Source organism: Macrobrachium nipponense, chromosome 4 (genome assembly GCF_015104395.2).
Source record: "Macrobrachium nipponense isolate FS-2020 chromosome 4, ASM1510439v2, whole genome shotgun sequence".
In the NCBI taxonomy this organism is placed as follows: Eukaryota; Metazoa; Arthropoda; class Malacostraca; order Decapoda; family Palaemonidae; genus Macrobrachium; species Macrobrachium nipponense.
The window spans coordinates 47888765-47909597 of record NC_061100.1 but is presented as its reverse complement, the minus strand read 5'-3'; the positions used below and the strand labels follow the sequence as shown (position 1 = coordinate 47909597).

General features: G+C 49.7%; 1 protein-coding gene across 2 annotated transcripts in view; it reads right to left on the bottom strand.

Moving 5' to 3' along the window:
• Window positions 1–14563, bottom strand: part of LOC135211646 (uncharacterized) — a 184017-nt gene extending 169454 nt beyond the window's left edge. Inside the window, exon 1 of one of the 2 annotated variants that reach the window (XM_064244921.1) lies at window positions 14458–14563. The gene's annotated coding sequence lies outside the window, so the exon portion shown is untranslated. Of the gene's footprint in view, window positions 1–14310 lie in introns of both variants that reach the window. The other variant, XM_064244920.1, reaches the window with a different exon arrangement.
• Between the last annotated feature and the right edge of the window lie 6270 nt (window positions 14564–20833).

Below are 20833 nucleotides of genomic sequence, written 5' to 3'. Positions count from 1 at the left end.
GGCACGTAAAACGCCCGATGTCGTAGCAGAGGAGTGGAAGTAGCTTGCTAGACCTGTTTTTTTTTTTTGACCAGACTTCAGTGAACCGTCCTGTCAGAGACAAGCGATTCAACTTGGTCCAGCACTGAGTCAGCCAGCTCTGACCGCGGAAAAACCCCACCGTCGGTCTGGGTTCCCTCTTCGGGCCCCAGTAACGACTGAGCCGGGACGTGGGCTCGGATGGTGGGAGCGGCGATCCTTCCCCGAGGTCGTTGTGCTGAACGAATCAGCGCAATAACCTCGGCAAAGTTCCTCTGGATCTCAGGAGTGACTGCATCCTGTGGAGTCGGACCGTCCAGCCCCCTCAAAAACAGGAGCAACCCTCCCGAGGACCCTCCTCCCTCAAGGAGAGGAGCAGCGACAGCCCCCTCTCTTCCTCCTCCCCAAACCACCTGTGCGTAAGACCTGGCTGGTCCGAGAACCGAGCCTGGTGCGTACGACGACTGGCGGGATCCTGAAGGGCGCACCCTTCACGATCAACCTCTCATACCTCGCCCTCCCGGTGTAACCCGAGGAGGGGGTTGAAGGTATGGGAGAGGCAAGAAACCTGACGCTCGATTTCCTCGCTCACTGGCAGAACCAGCGGGCTTGGATGACTGCAGGCGATCGTCAACCCCGCGGTGGGCGATCGAGCTGCAGACCTAGTCGAGCCGTCTCGCTGTGGAGAAAGGCTGGACGAGAACAGCGGCCCCGTCTCGTGTGTCAGAGGAGCTGGTGCTGGGTACCGTACCCGATCGCTATCTGTGAGAGCGACGGTTCAGGCGACCGGCGAGCTCCACTGTCACGGTGAGACCGGTGCGTGTCCTCACGGTGCATCAGTTCGCTGGTAACCAGCCGTGGCTGGTGCCGGCGAACGGGGGGACCTCTTCCCAGCCTCAGCCCGTGGCCCGGTCATGGACCGTCACGTCCCGCCCGGGTAGCCAGCTGCTCGCTGCGAGAGCGAGAGCTGGTCTGGTGAGAGTCCGCGTGAGCGGCTGTCACAGTCTTCCGCTCCGTGCCGTGAACCTGACGCTGAGCGGACTCAGAGGTCTGGTCCTGGCTGCACGGTCGCTGGTAGGCGACCGTACACTCGGACCTCTCGCGAACGAATGCGGCCGAGCCAGGATCCTGCTGCTGTGGCGAACCACTGACAGCAGGTGAGGAAGTGCCGGTGTTAGCCGGCACCCCTCTGGTCCCGTAGTCTTCTTCCTTGCGGGAGAGAGACGGGTCCTGCTCCCAAGAAGGAGCAGGGCGACCAGCGGAAGAACCCCCCGTCTCACCAGAGCGAGACGGGCCCTTAGAAGCACCCCGAAGGAGGGGACTTCTTAGGGGGGGGGGAGGCGACCTTCTTCTTCTTAGGCGGGGGGAGCCTTAGAGGAAGAAAGGGGAAGAGGCGGCAGACGACGACGACGAAAGAGACGATGAAGACGACGACGACACCTTCCTCCTCTTTCTTCTTCTTCTTTTCGTCAACCTCCTCAGGACCGACGTCAGGTCTGTCATCCAGGACGGAAGCCGGGGCTGCTGTTGCCGAAGCAACAGGGCCCGGACGTACCTGTCCGAAACAGACCAGCATCGGGAGCAGCGGCGCCAGGGAACGGGAACAACATCAGCAGGTGCGAGCATCACAGGAACGGCAGCAGACACGGCAGGATCAGGAACAGGAACAGCAGCGGTGGTCACGGCAGTACGGCAGATACAGCTGGTCGAACCACGGCACAGACGTCATCGGTACCGGTGGGAGGTCCAGGGGCGAGCCTCTTCCGGGCACATGAAGTCCGGGGTTCGCGCAGCACGGCAAACCAGGTGGCGGGCATCACACTCCCCCGAGTTAAGGCGGGACTGGCCCCTGCACCGATTGGTGGGTTTTGTCACAGAGACCGCGTGCTGGGTGTACACCAGGTGAGGAGGTGACGCGTAGCCAGGTGTTGTCCAGGGTCGTGGTGGTGGTTGTGACCGTAGCATGCGTAACCGCCACGGAGCCAGCGAGATGATAGAGCAGCCCCTGGACACTCGGCACGCCCCTGACAGTCCCAACGATGCCCACACCTGTCCGAGTCATCCTTCACGGCAAAACCGCACCTGAGGAGGCAAAAGTCGGGTGATTAGGAGATCCTCTACCCGCTCGCGCGAAGACGAGCGGATGAGGACCCAGAGTACAACTCTAGTCGGGGTATCTAGCGCCCTCCTCCACACTCGACACATCGGGGAGAGGAGAAGGACCTAGGACACCGCCCCCGAAGGGGAAGGCGCGAGCGTGGGAAGTGAGCGCGGGCGGGAGAAAGAAGACGAAGTGTCCGTCACCAAAGGAGTCGCGGGAGAGCTTTCCGACGACTCCTTTGCAGGCCTTCGCTTCTTCCATGCCCCTCATACAAGTCACTGCGCCTCCGACAGTCCTACAAACATCACAGGGCACGCCCGGGTGCATTCGCGTGCCCCCGGCACCGAGCACACAAAAACATGAGGGTCAATCTCGGGAATGATCTGAACTTCCCGCATTTGCGCCCTCGGTCACCCGGGCAAAGTCTCCCTTGGGGTAGCGAGGCGGGGAGATTCCATCATAAATTCAATTCAGCGAATTAATATTTGATAAGAGAGAAATAAACTGTACTTACAAGCTCTTTTCATACACAATTACAAACAAACTAGAAAGCAAACGACGAGCAGCGGGCAGAGAGCGAACACACACGTCCATCCACTGTGAGGCCGAAAGCAAAAGTGATTTGTTTACCTCCCAGTCGCGCGCGCCGCCTGTCGGACAAGCAGTTAACTACCGAACCCCTTGTTCGGAAAGCTTACGACCTTATCCAGCTGCCGCTAGTATATTTCCTATTGTTAAAAGGACCAAGAAGGTTTGTATGCCGTGTTTCGGAACCAAAAACTATGAGGATCTAATGCCGATTTTTAGGCAAGCCTAACCTTACAATTTCCTACTGCAAACTCTAAAAAACATAGGTGAAGCCTTAGCGTCAGACATCGTGAAAGAGTAGTCAAAACCAAAGTCGAAAAACAGTCCACAATAAGCGTATGCCAAGCCAGAGAAAAAAACAGAATAAACGTCACCAAAAAACCAATCCCAAATTCTCGGCAAAACGAGGTTGAAATCCAAGATGGAGGAACGAACAATAGGTGTTGTCGTTCAACCGACAGAGAAATATTATGCTTAGAAAAACGGGAATAGTTCCAGCCACCCCGCCACCCAGCGGCGGGAATGGTGGATCACCTGACCTACCTGTCGCGTGTGCCGCGAGTTTTGAAATTCTGTCGGGACGACCGAGTCTATAGCTAAGTATATATCTGCTGGGTAAGTTACTTGTACAAAAATTATGAATAGAAAATGGGAATGGTTCCTGACACCCGCCTCCCAGCGGCGGGAATGGGTACTAACCACCTGGCCGACCACTGCGTGTGCCGAAAGTTTTTGAAATTCTGTCGGACTTCAGAAAATACAGCTATATATATATATCTGACAGGTAAGTTTCACGAACAAAACGTAGTGTACTTTTTGCATCAGGAGGGGGTGTATGACAGGGAGTGTATGTGCTGGTGTTTTCTGTTGAGTCAGCTGTATGTGTTTGTTGGTGCATGATCAGTTTGGGCATATGGGGAAAAATAAGTTGTGGGAATGCATGAGAGATTGTATGCACCTGGGTTGGATAAGATTTGAATGGATGTAGCTGTCACATATGAAGACTGTCAGAGGGGTAAGTATCAGTGTGCATGCGAGTCTGCCTGTGTTGCAATTGCAGATGAAGGAGCCGTTTGAAATGCTTGTGATTGATTGTGTTTCTTTGCCTAAGAGTGCGAGAGGACACGTGGGGATGATTGTGATGGTGGATCACATGAGTAAATTTGCCTATGTGGTTCCCATCAAAGATAAGAGGAGTGAAACTTGCGCGAATGGTGGGTCAAGTGATGTTGCTGTGTGTGTGTGTGTGTATAAGCCAGCAAAAATGTTGAGTGATAATGGACCCGAGTTTGTGGGATGGGAATTTGAAGAAACGTTGAGGGAATGGGGTATAGTGCAAGTGCATTCTGCTCCTTATGTGACGAGTTTGAATGGTTTGGCTGAATGGACTGTAGAACAATGACTGAAATTTTGAGAAGGATGAGTAATTGCGACAATGATTGGGATATGTATCAAGGATGTGCAGTGTGGGTATATAACACCACACTGCAGAAGAGTATAGGTATGTCTCCTTGTAAGTATGCGTTGAATTTTGAAAAGATTGTTAGTCCGCAGTTGGGTCTGTCAAGAGTGTGATCGGGATTTGTGGAATAAAACAAGTGAAAGGTTTGAAAGTTTTAAGATTGGGGATAGTGTAGAAATAGGTTGTTGAGATAGCACAAATGAATGTGAATAAGGTAAGGGAGAAATCTGAAGGGCCTTTTGAGATTTTGGAAGTGGACTGAGTGGATAGAGTTATGTTTTGGGGAAATTGCAAGATGGGGGAATGGATGAGGTTAGGGCACACCACAACCAGTTCCTCAAGTGGAGGGAAGTACGTACCACAGTATGTTCGGGAGAATGCGATGATTGAATTGGTTGAGGGTGAATAAGTGTGAGCCGAGTGTCGGTGAAGAAATGGGTCTGGGAGATCGACAGTTAGTGTTGGTTGAGTATGGAAGAAAGCGGAAGAGTGTAGAGAAATAAAGTGGAAGGAGGAAGTGTGAATGGCATGATAAGGGTGTTAGTGGTAGGGTGCAAACGATTGACAAAGCGTGTAATACGGATGACTTTGAGGGAATGAAGGATACTTATGGTGTATGTGGGTTTTGAGTTAGCAAGGATAAGTGAGACCTCAGTGGGAAGGAAACCGAGTAGTAAGGAGGCAGTTGATAGGATGGATAAATCTTTGCAAGAGTTCGACAGAAATATGGATGAACTGAGTGGTTTGGTAGCAGAAATAGAGGAGATATTGGGACCAGAGCTAGATGATGTCGATGAAGTAGAATGAGATTTGGGAGGATGGTAGTGAGGGAGATAATGGGAATTTGAACGAAAGTGATTTGGAAGAAGTGAATGGCGATATAACTGAGAGAATGTATGAGGGTCCTCAAACAAGATCCAGGGGGCCTGCATTCGAGCATCCTTGGGTGTTGCAGAATGCGATTTAGTGTGTGTTGTCAGTGTAAGGAGACATTGTCAAATGTAACGGGGGAGGTAATATGGAGGAGTAATGATGGTAGTCTACATTTGACGTCTTCGAGGGTTGTGTGTGCGTGTGTCTACGAGAGAGAGAGAGAGAGAGAGAGAGAGAGAGAGAGAGAGAGAGAGAGAGAGAGAGAGAGAGAGAGAGAGAGAGAGAGAGAGACGAAAATTGAGAGAGAGGAGAGAAGAGAGAGAGAGGAGGGCATTGGTGGAGGGATAAGGGATGAATGGCTTGGTGACGGGCATAAGCGTGTGGGTATTGTCTTTTGTGGCAATCGCCGATTATATCAGTGGCAGTAGTGTGTTATGGGAGTCAGAAGTGAGGGAGTCTGGGAAGTGGAAGAGAGTCAAGAAGTCGGAGAAGACAGTCAGTCACATTCGGATGTAGCCAGTGTTATTTGGTGGGATTTGCTTGATTTTGAAATGGTTAAGTGTTGTGTGTGCGTTTGTCTGGTTGTATAAGTTGAACAGGTTGACTGTACTGGTTGTGTGTTTTGGTGTCTGTGAGTTGGCAGTTGGGGACAGTGTTGGTGTTCGTGGTTTGTGGTGCTGGGTTGAATTGTGCATGGTTGCCAAGTTGTTTCAAGTGTTGGTGTTCGTCTGAGCAGTGATCTGTCGGGTTGTTAAGTTGTTGTATGGTTGTATTCTCGGTTGGTTGTTTTGTGTTGTGATTCTCAACGGTGGTTGTGCCTCGGCTAACCTAGCCTAGCTATATACAGCGAACAGCATAGGACCTACCTAGCCCTGAGAATCTGGAGTCTGAGGTGAGTACATGTGTTTGTGTTTTGTGTGTTCTGTATTTCAGTAAGCCAATTGTCCTGCATGTAAAAAGTAACATAAAGGGGAAAGTGTGGCTCTGGGAAAATTTGTCAGCTGGTAAAATTAATATAAATGTGGGGAGCTTGCTTGGTTTCTTTGCTTTGCTTGGGATCCCGTTAGAAAGACACCTTCCTTGATCTCTTCTTTTGACAGCTTCTGTGGGATCTTGGTCAGGGGCAACCAATGAACATCGGCATGAGAAGGTGCAGCCGCGGGGTCAGGTTCTGCAGAGGGAGCAGGTTCGGCAGCAGCAGGGTTGCAACAGGAACAGGGCAAGGTTCTGACGTGTGTTCCACGGAAGGCATGATAGCAAGAATGGCTGGTAGAGCCACAGGTGACTCTAAGAGGAGCATTACCCAGGTCTGAGGACGCAGCCCTCTCTCCTCCCCCCGACACGTCTGAGGAGGAAGAGGAGAAAGAAGCCTCTGAGGGGGTGACAGAGAGTACAGGATGGTTGCAGAGAGAGAGGCATGAGGAAGAAGGAAGGGTTAGCAATATTTGGAGTGGTTGGGGCAAAGTACTCCCCACCACTGGTTTAGGTTTTCTTACGTACCTCCTTTGTCTCGCAACTTCCCCCACTGGGCAGCAGACCACAAGGAACACTCCGCACACATTATATATCCATTACCTTCACATCCTCAGCATGTAGCGCAAAATGACAATTTGTCGAAAATTGCATTTTTCCTAACTATACAAACCTGAGGTCCTTTAACAATAGGAAGTAGCTAGCGGCAGCTGGAACGGTCGTAAGCTTCGAACAAGGGGAGAACGGTAGTTAACTGCTTGTCCGACAGTCGCGCGCCGCGCGACTGGGAGGTAAACAAATCACTTTTGCTTTTGGCCCATGCAAAATACGCAGAGTGAGGGGTGGCATGAGGAGGGACTATATGTAAAGGACCTCAGGTTTGTATAGTTAGGAAAAATGCAATTTTCGACAAATTGTCATTTGTTCCGATACGTAATACAAACCATCGGTCCTTTAACAATAGGAAGACTCACTTCTTGGTGGGAGGAATCTGAGTCTTTTGATGAACAGACTGGTGTTCGTCCATCCCTGGAATGCCTCCCTGGTCGTAAGAGCGAGGGAGGGATCCAAGCTCTGTCGATTGATCGGGGTGTGCACCGCAGGATCAATGGTCAGACCTCTGGCCGAGTACTAAGAGAGAGGCAAGCGTTATCTCTTGTACCAGCAAGCAAGAACTTGTTCCTGTTGCAAGAGGAAAACATAAAGTATGGGTTGTCTCAAGCTGGCATCCACTTCCTCCCCCTTGTTGGAGGAAGTGGGTGGATATACGTCTCCATCCCTAGTGAAAGGGATAGGATGGGCTCTGTTAAGTAGCTCACCTGCATCTTGTCCTTATCCAGCAGGGTGACGACCGTGTCCCTCTAACCACAGGTAGAGGGGAAGAAAAAGATGGGAAGAGGAGCCAGTCTCACACTCATTCACCATCCATTCTTACGGTCACACCAGGACTCGATGCTGTTCAGCCTGCGAGGGTCTGGGTTCGCTACACAACGTGTTGAGCAGCCACCACGGGTCCCAAGGAAAAAAGATCCAAGGACCTGTGGGCAATATCCCGAAGGTAGAAGGAAGGGCAGTGGTCTGGTTGGACCAGACCCCTGCCTTCAGTACCTGCGCCAAGGAGAAGTTCTTGCGGACAAGGCAGCATCTCCTTCGCATCGAAGGCGGTGAAGTCCATTAGGGAGGGGATTGTGAACGACTCGAACCAATCGTCAGCGGGACCGAAGGGTTCTGAGTCTTCGCTACGAAGTTCGGTACGAAATCGAGCGTCACGGATCCCCATTCCCCTGGGTGCTTGACTTCGCAGGAGAAGTCATGCAGTTCCTCAGAGGAAAAGAAGGAAATAGTCGCATGACCTATCCCTCTTCTCTACTTCGGTGATGTCCAGTACCCATACTGGTCTGTCCGTTAGCAACGAAGTCTCTCGCATCCTCCTATCCCCATGCAGCGAAGTTCTCGGTAGTGGATAGGACACCGACACTCCATGGTGGGTGTCATGGTATGGGTACTGTGACAAGCTATTAAAACGAAGTAATGGTTGCTGTGTAACAACCGAACTAAGTCAACAGCGTAGTTCGTAACTGACTCGGGCGCTCTGACAGCTGCCGACTGACTGCGTTCGGTAGGAGGCAAGTTGTCAAAGCATCCGAGTAAGTCACGTGACCTTCGCCATTTAAAGGGTTATGCCGCCGAGAGACCAAACAAATAATGTATTTGTTTGTCACCAATGCCGGACAGCGAGGTGATGATTCTCTTAAGGCATGTACCCAACAGGCGAAAGTCAATTGCCTTCTAGAGACCGAGGTCCCTGAAGGTAAAAACCTCTCATGTTTGTTGAATCTCAGCTAAGGAGAAACAACACTATGTACCGTTGAAGACGAAGGTAGATATTGAATGCAACCTACGTCTTCAAACTATGAATCGAGAGAAGGATCTCAAGATTCATAACCTGTGCTTACAAATGACTGAAAACGCTAACCGCTATTTCATTGCTGTCCGGTGAGAAGTCGTAGTTGCAATGAAAGCGGGGCGTTCTTCGGTAATGAAAACACAGGTGAAAGCCGCCTGAAGAACTGCTTCTCATGGCTGAACATTTGGAAGTAGAGCTGTCAGGTCAGGAGAGTAGGCGATGTCTTCTGACACATCTTGTAATTCGGGTTGCAACAATGAACAATTGTACACCTACGAATACGAGATATTTTTGAAGACAAACTCAGATGTCTGCAAAATCATTTGCATTATCGCAGTGCGATGCAGCGGGAGACTTGTACAGACTTCTGTTACCGTGCGGTAAACAGAAAGATGAAAGAGTCCAAGAGATATCTGTTGAAAAATTCTCGACTAATGTCGAAGGCGATGGAATCTAGCGTCACAGCAGTAGATGGTCCTTCATTATTGCGAGAATCCCCGTTAATCAGAGACCTAAGTCCATGATTGTTGGGCAGAGATACGGTCGATAGTCAATCAAAGCAGGGGAGAGAGAGACATACATGACCGTGCATCTCGGAGGCCCAGCTGATACTGAGCTGCTATCAGGCAGTTCAATACGCAGTGGTTGAGCCTGAGCTCTCGCTGACTCGTCATCCTGAGTTGCCAGGTAATCCATTATTCCACGAAGGAATGCGTTCGGCTAGAACTACCGAGCATAAGATATGCTCGGGCAATTATATTTAGGCGAAACGAATTTCGGTAAATATAAAAGTTGAAATGGTGTTGTCGTGACAAAACCATAAGTATATAAAATTGAAACTGAAAACTCCTGGGAGGTTGCAGGCAACCCCGAGTTGCAGTTCAATTAGAATACTTCTCTTCTAAGTCGCAATCCGTAGATAAACTAGGATATGCGCCTACCCCTCGGACAATTCAACTGCTTAGTAGAATCATGTCGCGAGGTTAATATACGTAGTATATTTGTAGGATTCTGAACAACGATCTCCATCTAAATTCTTTCCTTCAAGAAAACAAAATAAGGATTGGAGATCGACCACCTTCGATCTCTATCAAAGAGTGAAGGAGAAGTCTTCCTCGAAGGAAAGCTTCAATGGTGAACAGAATACTAAGACGATAGTTCAAGCCAAACTGGTATATTCCCGTCCGATCTTCTCTATTCCAGTTGGTCGCCTACTGTAAGATAGTTTCTTTCAGCAGCAGTTCTTCTTCCCAATGCTAGAAATTCCAGGAATTCGAGCATAGGCGAGGTTCCCGATTATCATGTAACATCGGGGATTCTCGTCTCGCTCACTTTAGACCGTGGTCTCGCCTAAGTGTTTGGAGATCGTAAAAAAACTCGAACACTCTGAATGCGCTAGAAAATTCCTTAGAATTCTAAGCAGTCTGCGAAACCCCCCACCGAATTCGTCAAACGATATCGGCTGGTGGTCCTCTCGATTCCCGTAGAAATCGAGAATGGGGCAGGATCCCTCCTCAACGACCGGGGCTACGTCAGGTAGGACCCGAAGGTCCCCCCGGTAGCGCAGTCCGAAACGTGGGATCCTACAGAGAAATCTCTGTAGGATCCCTCCCTTTCCCTCGTAGCCGTAAGGAGAGAGGGAATGGGGGAGGGGGGGAATTGGATACTCGCTCGCCTTCCCAGTGGAACTAGCAGTTTGGAGAAGAATAGGAGCAGCCATCGCCTTGCGGCGATGGCCTCTCAGAGTCTGGGAAAACGTATCGTCAGGAGAAAACGTTTTCCCGCGGAGGGTTACGAACTCTCACTGTAGGTAAGGGTCTGCCGCCACTGTGAACGTCGTCTGGGTGGGGCTGATCGACACCTGACAGGGGAGAGCCGATACCGTCCTCCGACTCATTCCAGTCCTCGTCGAGGTCGAAACCATCTCAGGAGGACCAAAGGAGTATTTAAATACGGTGTCCGAAGACACGTAGAAACGCCGCTGTCGCAGTAGAGGAGGTGGAAGTAGCTTGATCGACCGGCCAGAACTGAGCGAGCCTTCTTGTCCGGAGACGAGAGACTCTGGTTCGAGACAGAATCGGCAAGCTCCCGATCGCGGCAGACCCACCGTCGGTTTGGGTTCCCTCTCGGGCCCCAAAACGACTCGAGCAGAGATGTGGCTCTGCTGGTGGGAGCGGCAATCCTTCCGCAGGGTCATTATGCTGACGAATCAGCTTAATGACTTCAGCAATTTCCTCTGTATCTCGGGAGTAACCGCGTTCTTGCGGAGTAGGACCGTCCAGTCCTTCCAACAAGAACAGATCCCGAGATACTCCTCCTTCCGAAGGAGGAATAGCGGCCGACCCCTGACGTCGCCTCCAGCTACTTGCACGTATGTCCTGGTCGGTCCTAGAACCGTGCCTGGTCCATACGGCGTCATAGCGGATCGCGAGCGGCGCAACCTCGCGATCACTCATAGGTACCTCGCTCCTCCGGTGTAGCCCGAGGAGGTTGAAGGTACAGGAGAGGCAGACCTGGACGCCCCCCCCTAGCTCGCTGGCAGGACCAGCGTGCTTGGAGGGCTGCTGCTGATCGTCAACAACGCGGTGGCGATCGAGCAGCAGGCCTAGCCTTGCCGCTCGCCTGGGGCGAGAGCTCGGCTGAGAACGTCGACGCGATCTCTAGCGTCAGGCGAGCTGTTGCTGGTTACCATCTTCGCCCGGTCCCGATGGGAGCGGCGTCAGGTGACCTGCTAGGTTCGCTGTCGCGGTGAGACCGGCGAGCGTCCTCTCAGCGCGTCGAGCCGCTGGTACCAGCCGTGGCTGGTACCGACGGCCGCGGGGACCCCTTCCTCACCTCAACTCGTGGCTGGTCAGCGACCGTCACGTCAACCCGAGCAGCCAGCTGGTCGCTGCGAGAGCGTCCACTGGCCTGACGAGAGTCGTCTGCACGACTCTCGACCAGCCTTCTGCTCCGCGCTTCGGTCTTGACGGCGAGCGAGCTCGGGCGTCAAGACTTTGGAGACCGTCCACTCGGTACTTCTCGCTAACGAGAAGCCGAGGCGGATCCTGGTTTAGCGGCAGAAACCGCTAGAACCAGGCGAGGAAGTGCCAGCCGAAGCTGGTACTCCTCTGGTCCCCGTCTTCTTCTCCTTGGTAGAAGAAAAGAACGGGCCCTGTTCCCGAGGGAGCAGGAGGACCAGCAGAAGAGCTCCCCGAATCGCCGGAGAGCGAGACGGGCCCTTAGAAGGTCCCTACCCGAAGGAGCCTTCTTAGGGGGGAGGAAAACCCGGGTTACCAGCTGGTCGCTGCAAGAGCGGCCGCTGGCCTGGCAAGAGTCACCTGAGCGTCTCACCAGCCTTCTGCTCCGTGCCGCGTCTTGGCGCCGAGCGAACTCTGGCGCCGAAAACTTGGCTGCACGGTCTCCCGAGGGAGAACGTACACTCGGGATCTCTCGCGAACGAGGAGACCGAGCCGGAACCTGGCGTAGCGGCATCGCCGCTAGCACCAGGCGAGGAAGTACCAGAGCTAACCGATACTCCTCTGGTCCGTCTATCTCTTCCTTACGGAAGGGGAGACGGGCCCCGCTCCCGAAGAAGCAGAAGGACCAGCAGAAGGACCCCCCGTCCCACCGAGGTGGGACGGGCCCTTAGAAGTTCCCGAAGGAGACTTCTTAGGGGGGAAGGCAGCCTTCTTCTTCTTCGGCTTATGGGCCCTTAGAAGTCGAAGGGGAAGAGGCAGCAGCAGACGATGAAGACAAAGATGACAGCTTCTTCTTCTCCTCTTCCTCGTCAGCTCACGCAGGGACAGTCGTCAGGTCCTCCATCCAGGCCGGAGCCGGGGCCTCATTGCCGAAGCAACACGGCCCGACTGCACCTGTCCGGAAGGACCTGGGACTGGGGAAGACACACCGTGGGCAGGACCAGCATGGACAGGCACAGGAACCAGGAGCGACAGGAAACAGCAATCAGCCTCAGGAGCGCAGGAACGCGGCAGCGGTAGACCAGAAGGGACAGCCAAGCAACAGCGGGGAATCACATCAGCGGCAGGTACGCAGGGCCCAGCGATCGCCTCGTCGAATCATCGGCAGCCAGGGAACCTGGGTCCTGGCGCCCGGTCCGGGGCGAGCGGCTGGCAACCAGCGGAAGTCTGGGGCAGCAACACGAAGAAAAACAGGCGGCGGCAGGCAACCCCACCTCGGTACGCCTTGCGGCCCTAGTAGCGGCAGACGGCCGTCATCGACACAGCATGGGGAGTGTAGACCAGGAGGGGGGGGGGGGAGCAGCATAAAGCGGCCGTGGTAGTAGTGGAGACCGCCCAGACCTCGCTAGACGCTGCAGCAGCCCGTGGATGCTAGGCACGCCCTGCCTCCGCGGTGGTCCATACCTGTCCAAGGTCGTCTCCCACGGATGTAGCACCTGCGGTAGCATAGATAGATTAGTAAGAGGGGTTCCCTCACGCACGGGGGGAAGACATGCCCCACCCCGAACGCAAGGAAGACCCCAAATACAAAATACAACGAAGAAGCTGAGCGGGGGGCAGGAAGGAAGACGAAGAATCAGATACCAAGGGAGTCGCGGGAGAGCTTTCCGACGACTTCCTGGGGCAGACCTTCGCTTCCCCTACCCCCGCACAGCAGTGAAAAGTAATATGAAAATGAAACAGAATACTGCCCTTGCGATTCACTTCATAGAACTTAAAGGGGAAAAGATCAATTCCCGGGTAAGAACGGAAACTTGATCCAATAATATGATGCTATCATAAAATATATATGAAAATGAAACAGAATACTGCACTTGCGATTTCATTTCACATAAAAAAATCGTAGGGATCAATTCCCGGGTAAGAACGAAAATTGATCCAAATTAAATTTCAATGCAAATAAATAAATGAAAATGAAAAGAATATTGCAATTGCGAATCCACTTTCATTGCATTCTATTATACAAAATTAAAAGGCTCGTGCCGAGCGCAAACACACTCTCGGTAACGAACGCACAGGGCAAACATATAATGAAAAGAGTACTTACATTTTTCAATTACACACTTTCGCCCAAAATACATGACTCGGCGCGAGCGCGCCCGCCCTCGGCACAATTCAAGGGTTCAATTCATGAAAAGAGAGGAAATCACCGCATCTACGGCGATAACTCCATGTTGGTTCATAATTAAGTAATGAAAATGAAAACAGTGTACTTACAGTTTCATTTTCAAGTCAAACAAACCATTAGTAGAAAACACAATATAAACAAAGCATACGACGATGAAGCGGGCAGAGAGCGATGACGAACACGTCTTTCACACCCGCGGCCGAAAGCAAAAGTGATTTGTTTACCTCCCAGTCGCGCGGCGCGCGACTGTCGGACAAGCAGTTAACTACCGTTCTCCCCTTGTTCGAAGCTTACGACCGTTCCAGCTGCCGCTAGCTACTTCCTATTGTTAAAGGACCGATGGTTTGTATTACGTATCGGAACAAATGAGTGAGGATCTACATCGGACGAAGCGCAGATCTTCCTGCACTTCTTGCAGTTTACCCCAGGGCAGCGCTGGTTAGGGGTAGAGGGCAGCAAAGGCTGTACTTATATCGTATAGGAACAAACACAAATAGACGTACATACCTAATTACTTAAGAAAAACCGAGCTGGACCCGTTTTAAAAATAAGCTAGGTAACTGGTTACATGGGACACCATCCTAACCTAATCCAACAGGACTTAACCTAAACTAGTAGGCCGTGTTATTTGGCCCTGGGGCTCCACCCTCCCAGACAAAGGACACCATCCTAGCCTAACATAGGTAGGTAACCTGGTAGGTAGTAGGCAGTGCTGCTTAGTTGGGGGCTCACCCCCACCGGACCCCACCATTTATTTGCTAGGCTTCCTGCTGTCACTTTAAAATAAAATTATAAATTTACCTTAATTGAATGGACAAAACCTTTTGACGGCTGTCTAGAATATGACAGTTATGACTACAGTCTCATTGCCAATATTTTCTTTTCTGTCTTTTAAAACTCAATGCACTGCAGTTCATACACTACTATACATAAAAATAATGAAATTACAGAAAATAATCAAAACTTCAGGAGGAACATAGGCCACATAGTACTGTCAAACTTGAACAAAATGACACTAGACTCGAGTGTCTGTCTGCGTCTGGACACCAGTGTTGCCACTCTGATATTTCATAAAAGTTAAGATGTGGACTTAAAAATAGCCAAGATCAGCCATAAAAAGCCAAGATTTAAAAGTTACCGTAGTGTCAAAATCACATTATTATACCAATAGAAATATCTACCAAAAATAATATAAAGAAGAAAGACTTGGACAGGTTTTGCTACTCACTAGTATCATCGAATTCCTCTTCTGCTGGATTTCAGTTAATTTCAGCACATTTCTTGGATCTCTCCTGGTATCTTTGATGATATTTACCTGTTTTCAGCTCAATTAGGAGAAAACTAGAAGGTTTCCAGTTATAACAAGAGACCTCCTGTCGAGCAATTGCTTGTTTTGCAAGCAGTCTATTGGCTACTGTGTCCGTTAATAACCTGTTTGATTGTTTGTTCTTAATTAGGTTTACTTGGGAAAAATTTCTTTCTGCTGCAGCCGACGTGTATGGCAGAGCTAAAAGATTACACATAAAATCAGAAAGAAAATAAACTTTGCATTTGTTGGTACCATCCTTAATATTACCCAGTTCTGCCCAAAATGTACACGGTGACTGGTCTAATTTCTCTGTGGAAGAGCGTGCATGCAGAAGACTTTGCCATTGATCATCTAAATCATCAAGGTCTTCCTTCATCTTTGACTAATTGTGGGAAGTGAGATGCAAGTTTAATAGTCGACTTTACCCCTTTTTGCGGTGATAGGGAAAGCTTAGGTCCAAGAATTTGAAGAAGAGCTAGTACACTATCATCTTCAATAGGAAACCTTTTCCTTATTTGCACACAAAGCTCTAGTAGAAAGTTCTGGCAATCAAGGCGAAATTACACAATTTTGTCCATATTACTTATAATTAAGCCATTTATATATTAAAATTAATCATTTTGATGTTCAAACCACCAAAAACGCCAAGATTTAAGTAAATTTCTCACAAAAAAGCCAAGACGCCAAGGAGAAGCTTAAAAAGCAAAGATCTAGTAAAAAAAAAAAAAAGTCAAGGAGTGGCAACACTGCTGGACACCTGTAAAATTTTCCCGAGGTCACGTGACTTCTAGACATGCTGTAACTAACCAGTTTACCAAATTTACCCATTCAGGTAAAAAGTCAATGCAGTAGCAAAACAAGCTTCAAGGTATTCCAAATTGTCGGTCGAATGTTATTGTTTTAACATTGCCAAACAAAAGAGAGAGAGAAAAAAAAACAGCACTGAAACTTACAGCTAGCCTAGCGATCTACTCTTAACTTTTGGCTTTAAAAGAGCCCTGCTTGCTCGTAATTTAAATAAACACTGTGCCAACAATCACGATGAAAAAAAATTACTTTTTTTTTTTTCATCTGTCCATCCACCTGTGGTGTTTTTGTATGGTAACACTGCGTCCCGGGCTTTAGATAGTTACGCTATGTGTAAGTTTTAGGTAAATAAAAGGATATCTGGGTGTACATTTGCACCTGAAAAGTGTTTTAATAATTTACTGTATGCGTACTACACCGTTAATATTCGAAATAGGATATTATTATAATCGTTGAATGTAAGCTGAATATAACTATCTAAAGCCCGGGACGCAGTGTTACCATACAAAACACTACAGGCGGATGGACTGATGGAAAAAAACAGAGTATAGTCTGGCTGAACCCAACTATAAGAGAACTCTTTGTAATTGGAATGCCTGTCTTATGCGGACCTTTCCCGACGACGAACAATTCAACAATGGCTCGGCTTCTGCTATAACAAAAATTACACACACACACAATTATCTGACTAAAGTTATTAATGATAACTCTAATTAAAATAACAGTAATAGAAGGGATGTTAATATTGAAATAGTAGGACTACCTGCTTCTTACTCCAATATACTACCACCTAATATGATTTATGGAGTATATGCGCATAATTTTCCAATTTAAAAATATGTGTATGCATAGTGAAGGTTTTGTCTACAGTTGTCAATTATTTGTTAATAAACGGTTTAACAATAAATTCCCGATTTGGACGATTAAAAACTAAGTGAAAAAAAAACTTGAATATAAGAAATCTCATACTATCAGTAAATGTAATTTGTATGTTAAGTTAGATTGTATGATAAATTTTACCAATATATGAGTATCTAAAAGTCCCGTTCTCTTGCTTATATGACGTGTGAACCTACCTATATCATATGTTGTCTATAGCTACTAGCCTAAGTATCACGACCAACACTAGTAAAGTACAAAGGTACAACTGTTTTTATCCTGAGGAGTACAAAGTGGCAGTAAATTTGTTATGATTTGTAATAAAAATGTTTATTATATTAAACCCCATTATTGTAAATATATAATATCATTTATGTAACATTTTAGTATTTTTATATGAGAGATTGTTTGTAAACATATGAAGCATATCTGCGCTTGTGAGTGGTGGGCAAACGCAAACAATGCAGACGACGCTCTCACCTAATTAATTTAACTGTTGAGTGTTTTGTGAACACTGTACATGTACGGTAGGGTAAGATTTCTTCTTGCTTATTATATTGTATTCTCGTGTAGCCTAGTGCTGTATTTATTTCTCAAAATGTGAAAAAAATATTCTGAAAGTTGCTTATGCTTTGTTTTTCTGTCTGTTAACTTCACTTACCATCAGAAAAAAATCAAGCAACAATAAATATTTGAAAAAAAATATATTATTTTGCTTTCCATAAAGGTTTAGAATCCAGTCGTTTCAAACAACTTTCACACGAGGGTAAGCTGTCTGTGTCTCACTGCACTCTTGATAGTGGAAGGGTCTGAAATTCATTGGTACTTTATCTTGATTCATTTTCTGTGAATCCCAACTGTTGTTCCTGTGAATTCTCTCCTTATTTTTCACTCTAAAAACATGGAATTATAACTATGTATTTATTGTTGGTATATGGGTTAAAATAACTAAATATAATGGAATGTTGTGGAATAATAACGTTTTAGATTTTCTATGTAGTGAAATCGCCTGCATTTTGAGCAGTCTTCCGAAACGATGTCAACACTAATAACTGAATATTTCAATACACAAATGCTTTTATGTTCGAATATTTTACATAAGATTACATTATTTCATAAAGAGCAACTTCCAATTGAAAGATAGGACGAATGAGTTATGTATGGGTGAAAACTTCTGTCTGTGTTGGTAGTGGCCATAGAGCGTCAATCTCCCTTGGGTAGTGGCACGTACTGTCTATAATATTTTCGTGGTGGAATGAAAATATTATTGGAATGTCGCTCTCAGCAATGGTTGGTGACTTGGCAAGTTGGCAGACTTCAAATTGGTAGTGTAGACATGGCAGGACTAGGTTGTGGTTCTTATGAACTTGGTTATAATATTACTCATTTACTGAGCAAGTGCTCTACCTTGTACCTCCTGAGTAATTTAAGCCAGGTTACGAAGTGCTCTGTCCCACTGCTCACTTTCATCTTAATTTGTTTTAAGCCTTGCGCAAGTTGGACAGTTAATGGCTGCCATCCACTTATTTTTCCTTTCCTTGTCAGTTTCGCTGGGAATACAATGCCAGGATACTAGTCTTCCTTTTCCTTACTTATTCGTGCATCCAACAACAACATGTGAACCATTGCTTATATATAAAGTGCAGATTAACTTGAATGATTAACGTTCTTCTCATAAGGTACAAGAGGGGAAATGGCTTTTGTTCCGACACATAATACAAACCCTCGGTCCTTTACATATGGAATGTACTTACAGCGCAGCTGGAACTGGTCATAACCTTTCGAACAAGGTGGTTCGGTAGTTAACTGCTTGTCCGATCCGATAGTCGGGAGTCCCGCCCGACTGGAAGGTAAACATCCACTTTGCTTTTGGCTGCCGACCGAGCAAAACGTGTGTTCGCCGCTCTGCCCGCCATTGTCGTTTGCTTTCGCCTTCATTTGACAAGTCTTTGTGTGTATGGTTGTATATATGGTAGTACTTGGAGGTGTGACTGTAAGTACTTACTATTATTGCTTTTTTCATTGATTTGTGATTTATGTCTTGTGCTGAAATGAGCAGCCCTGAGACTGAGAGACCCCCCTGCACCCCAGTCAGCCGCAGATTGTGCCCTGGCATGGAGGGTTGTACTCGGTGCCGAGTGCTCTCATGCCAACACTTGTGTAATATGTGTATCTTGGTCGGAGGAGCAGTGGGAGCGATACGAGGGGAGGAAGAAAGTGTGTAAACCGGCCAAGGTGTCGTCAGAGGCTCTCCAGTGACACCATTGGTTACGGACAAGTCTTCTTCTTTCCTTCCTCCATGTCAGCTCCCGCGTTTGGCTCCTTCCCCTTCGGGAGACGTGTCGCGTTCCTCTTCTACACTCGACTGGTCGTTCCTCTTCTTCACTCGACCAGTCAAGTGTAGAAGAGGGGGCGTGGCAACCCAACATTCAGTTGTACTTGGGGTCTTCCGTTCCCTCAGGGTGGGAACTCCCCCCACCCCCAGACAAGCGGGACCCCCTCCCACTAACCCGACTCTTGCCTCCTCAGGTATGTCTGCCTCTGCAGGTGGCGATCTCAAGCAGGTCTGGTACTTGCTGGGACTCCCGGGCACGCTGAGTTTTCAGGGGCTGCTGTATCACCTGTCTGCACAGGGTTCCGGGCTGGTGACGCATGGGCCTGTGACGTCAACGACGACAACGGTTTCGACACCTGGTTATGCCGCTCCTCCCCCCCTTGTCTACACCCAGCACGTGGCAATGGTGACCCCTACAGCTGCGGTCCAGGCCCCGCTGCTGTGCGTGCCGAGGAAGGAGACGACCCCATCGCCTGGTTTTGCTGCCCTCGCCCCAGCCCCTGACTTTCGGCGCCCCAAGAGTTCCCTGCTCGACCTGCCGCCAGTTCCAGTTGTCACTGCCCCGGTTCCAGTTCCTGCCGTCTTCGCTCCAGCCCATGGTGTTGCTGCTCCTACTGCAGGTCCCTCCGGACAGGTGCAGCTGGGCCCTGTTGCTTTGGCAACTGCCCCAGCTCCGTCCTGGATGGAAGACCTGACGGTGGTCCTAAGGAAGCTGACGAAGAAGTAGAGGAACGTGTCATTGTCTTCGTCGTCGTCGTCTGCAGCCACCTCTTCCCCTTCGACTTCCAAGGCCCCACAGCCGAGGAATAAGAAGGTGGCCTCCTCCCCCCCTAAGAAGTCTAGCTCAGAGACCTCTAAGTGTCTGTCCCACTCCAGTGGGGCAGTTGGGGCTTCCGCTGGTCCTCCTGTTCCCTCGGGAACAGGGCCCGTCTCTCCTTCCGCAAGGAAGAAGAAGACAGGGACCGGAGAGGTACCAGCTACCACCAGTACCTCTTCTCCTGGTGCCAGAGGCTCTGCCTCGGCATCGAGAACCGTCTCGGCCGCTCATTCGCGAGAGTGTACGGTCACCCGTGGGTGACCATGCAGCCAGGGTCCAGACCGCTGAGCCTGCTCACCGGCAGGACCCAGGCACAGAGCAGAAGACTGGTGGCAGTCACTCAGGCAACTCCTTCCAGACCGGCGATTGCTCTCGTAGCGATCTGCCGGTCCCCAGGGTTGATGCGACGGTCCCACCGGACCGTACGCGGGCTGAGGCGAGGAAGAGGTATCCCTGGTCGCCAGGCCCAGTCCTAGCTGGGCCAGGTACAGTGATGCGTTGTGAGGACAGGCCACACTCCCACCGATGCCAGTGGACTCTACCGGTCTCCTGACTGTCGCTCCCACCGGGACCAGACGGATAGGTTGACAGGTAGCAGTTCTCCTGATGCTCAGGACCGTCGCTGCAGTTCTCGATCCAGCAGTTCTCCCCAGGCAGACCGCGCGACTAGACCTGCAGCTCGTTCGTCCCGTGGGTTGGCGATCACCTGCAGCCCCCCCAGCACACCGGCTCTGCTGGTAGGCAGGGGGGGAGCATCAGGTCTGCCTCTCCTATCCCTTCAACCTCCTCGGGCTACACCGGGAGGAGCAAGGCGATCAGGAGTGACCGTGAGGAGTGCGCTTCTCACGGTCACACCACGAGGGCCTACGAACCTGGCACGGTCTTGGGACCGACCAGATCGTACGCTCGAGTGGTTGGAGGAGACCAAGAGGGGTCTGCTGTGGTTCCTCCTGTGGAAGGAGGAGGATCCCGGGAAGTGTTCTCCCTGGATGGACTTGACGGGCCATCTCCCCAGGACGTGGTCACTCCCGAGATCCAGAGGTCATTGCGCTGATTCGTCAGCACAACGACCTCGGGGAAGGATCGATGCTCCCTCCCTCTGAGCCTCCATTGAGGCTGGAGTCATTCTGGGGGCCTAAGAAGGAACCCAGGACGACAGTGGGTCTGCCCCGATCAG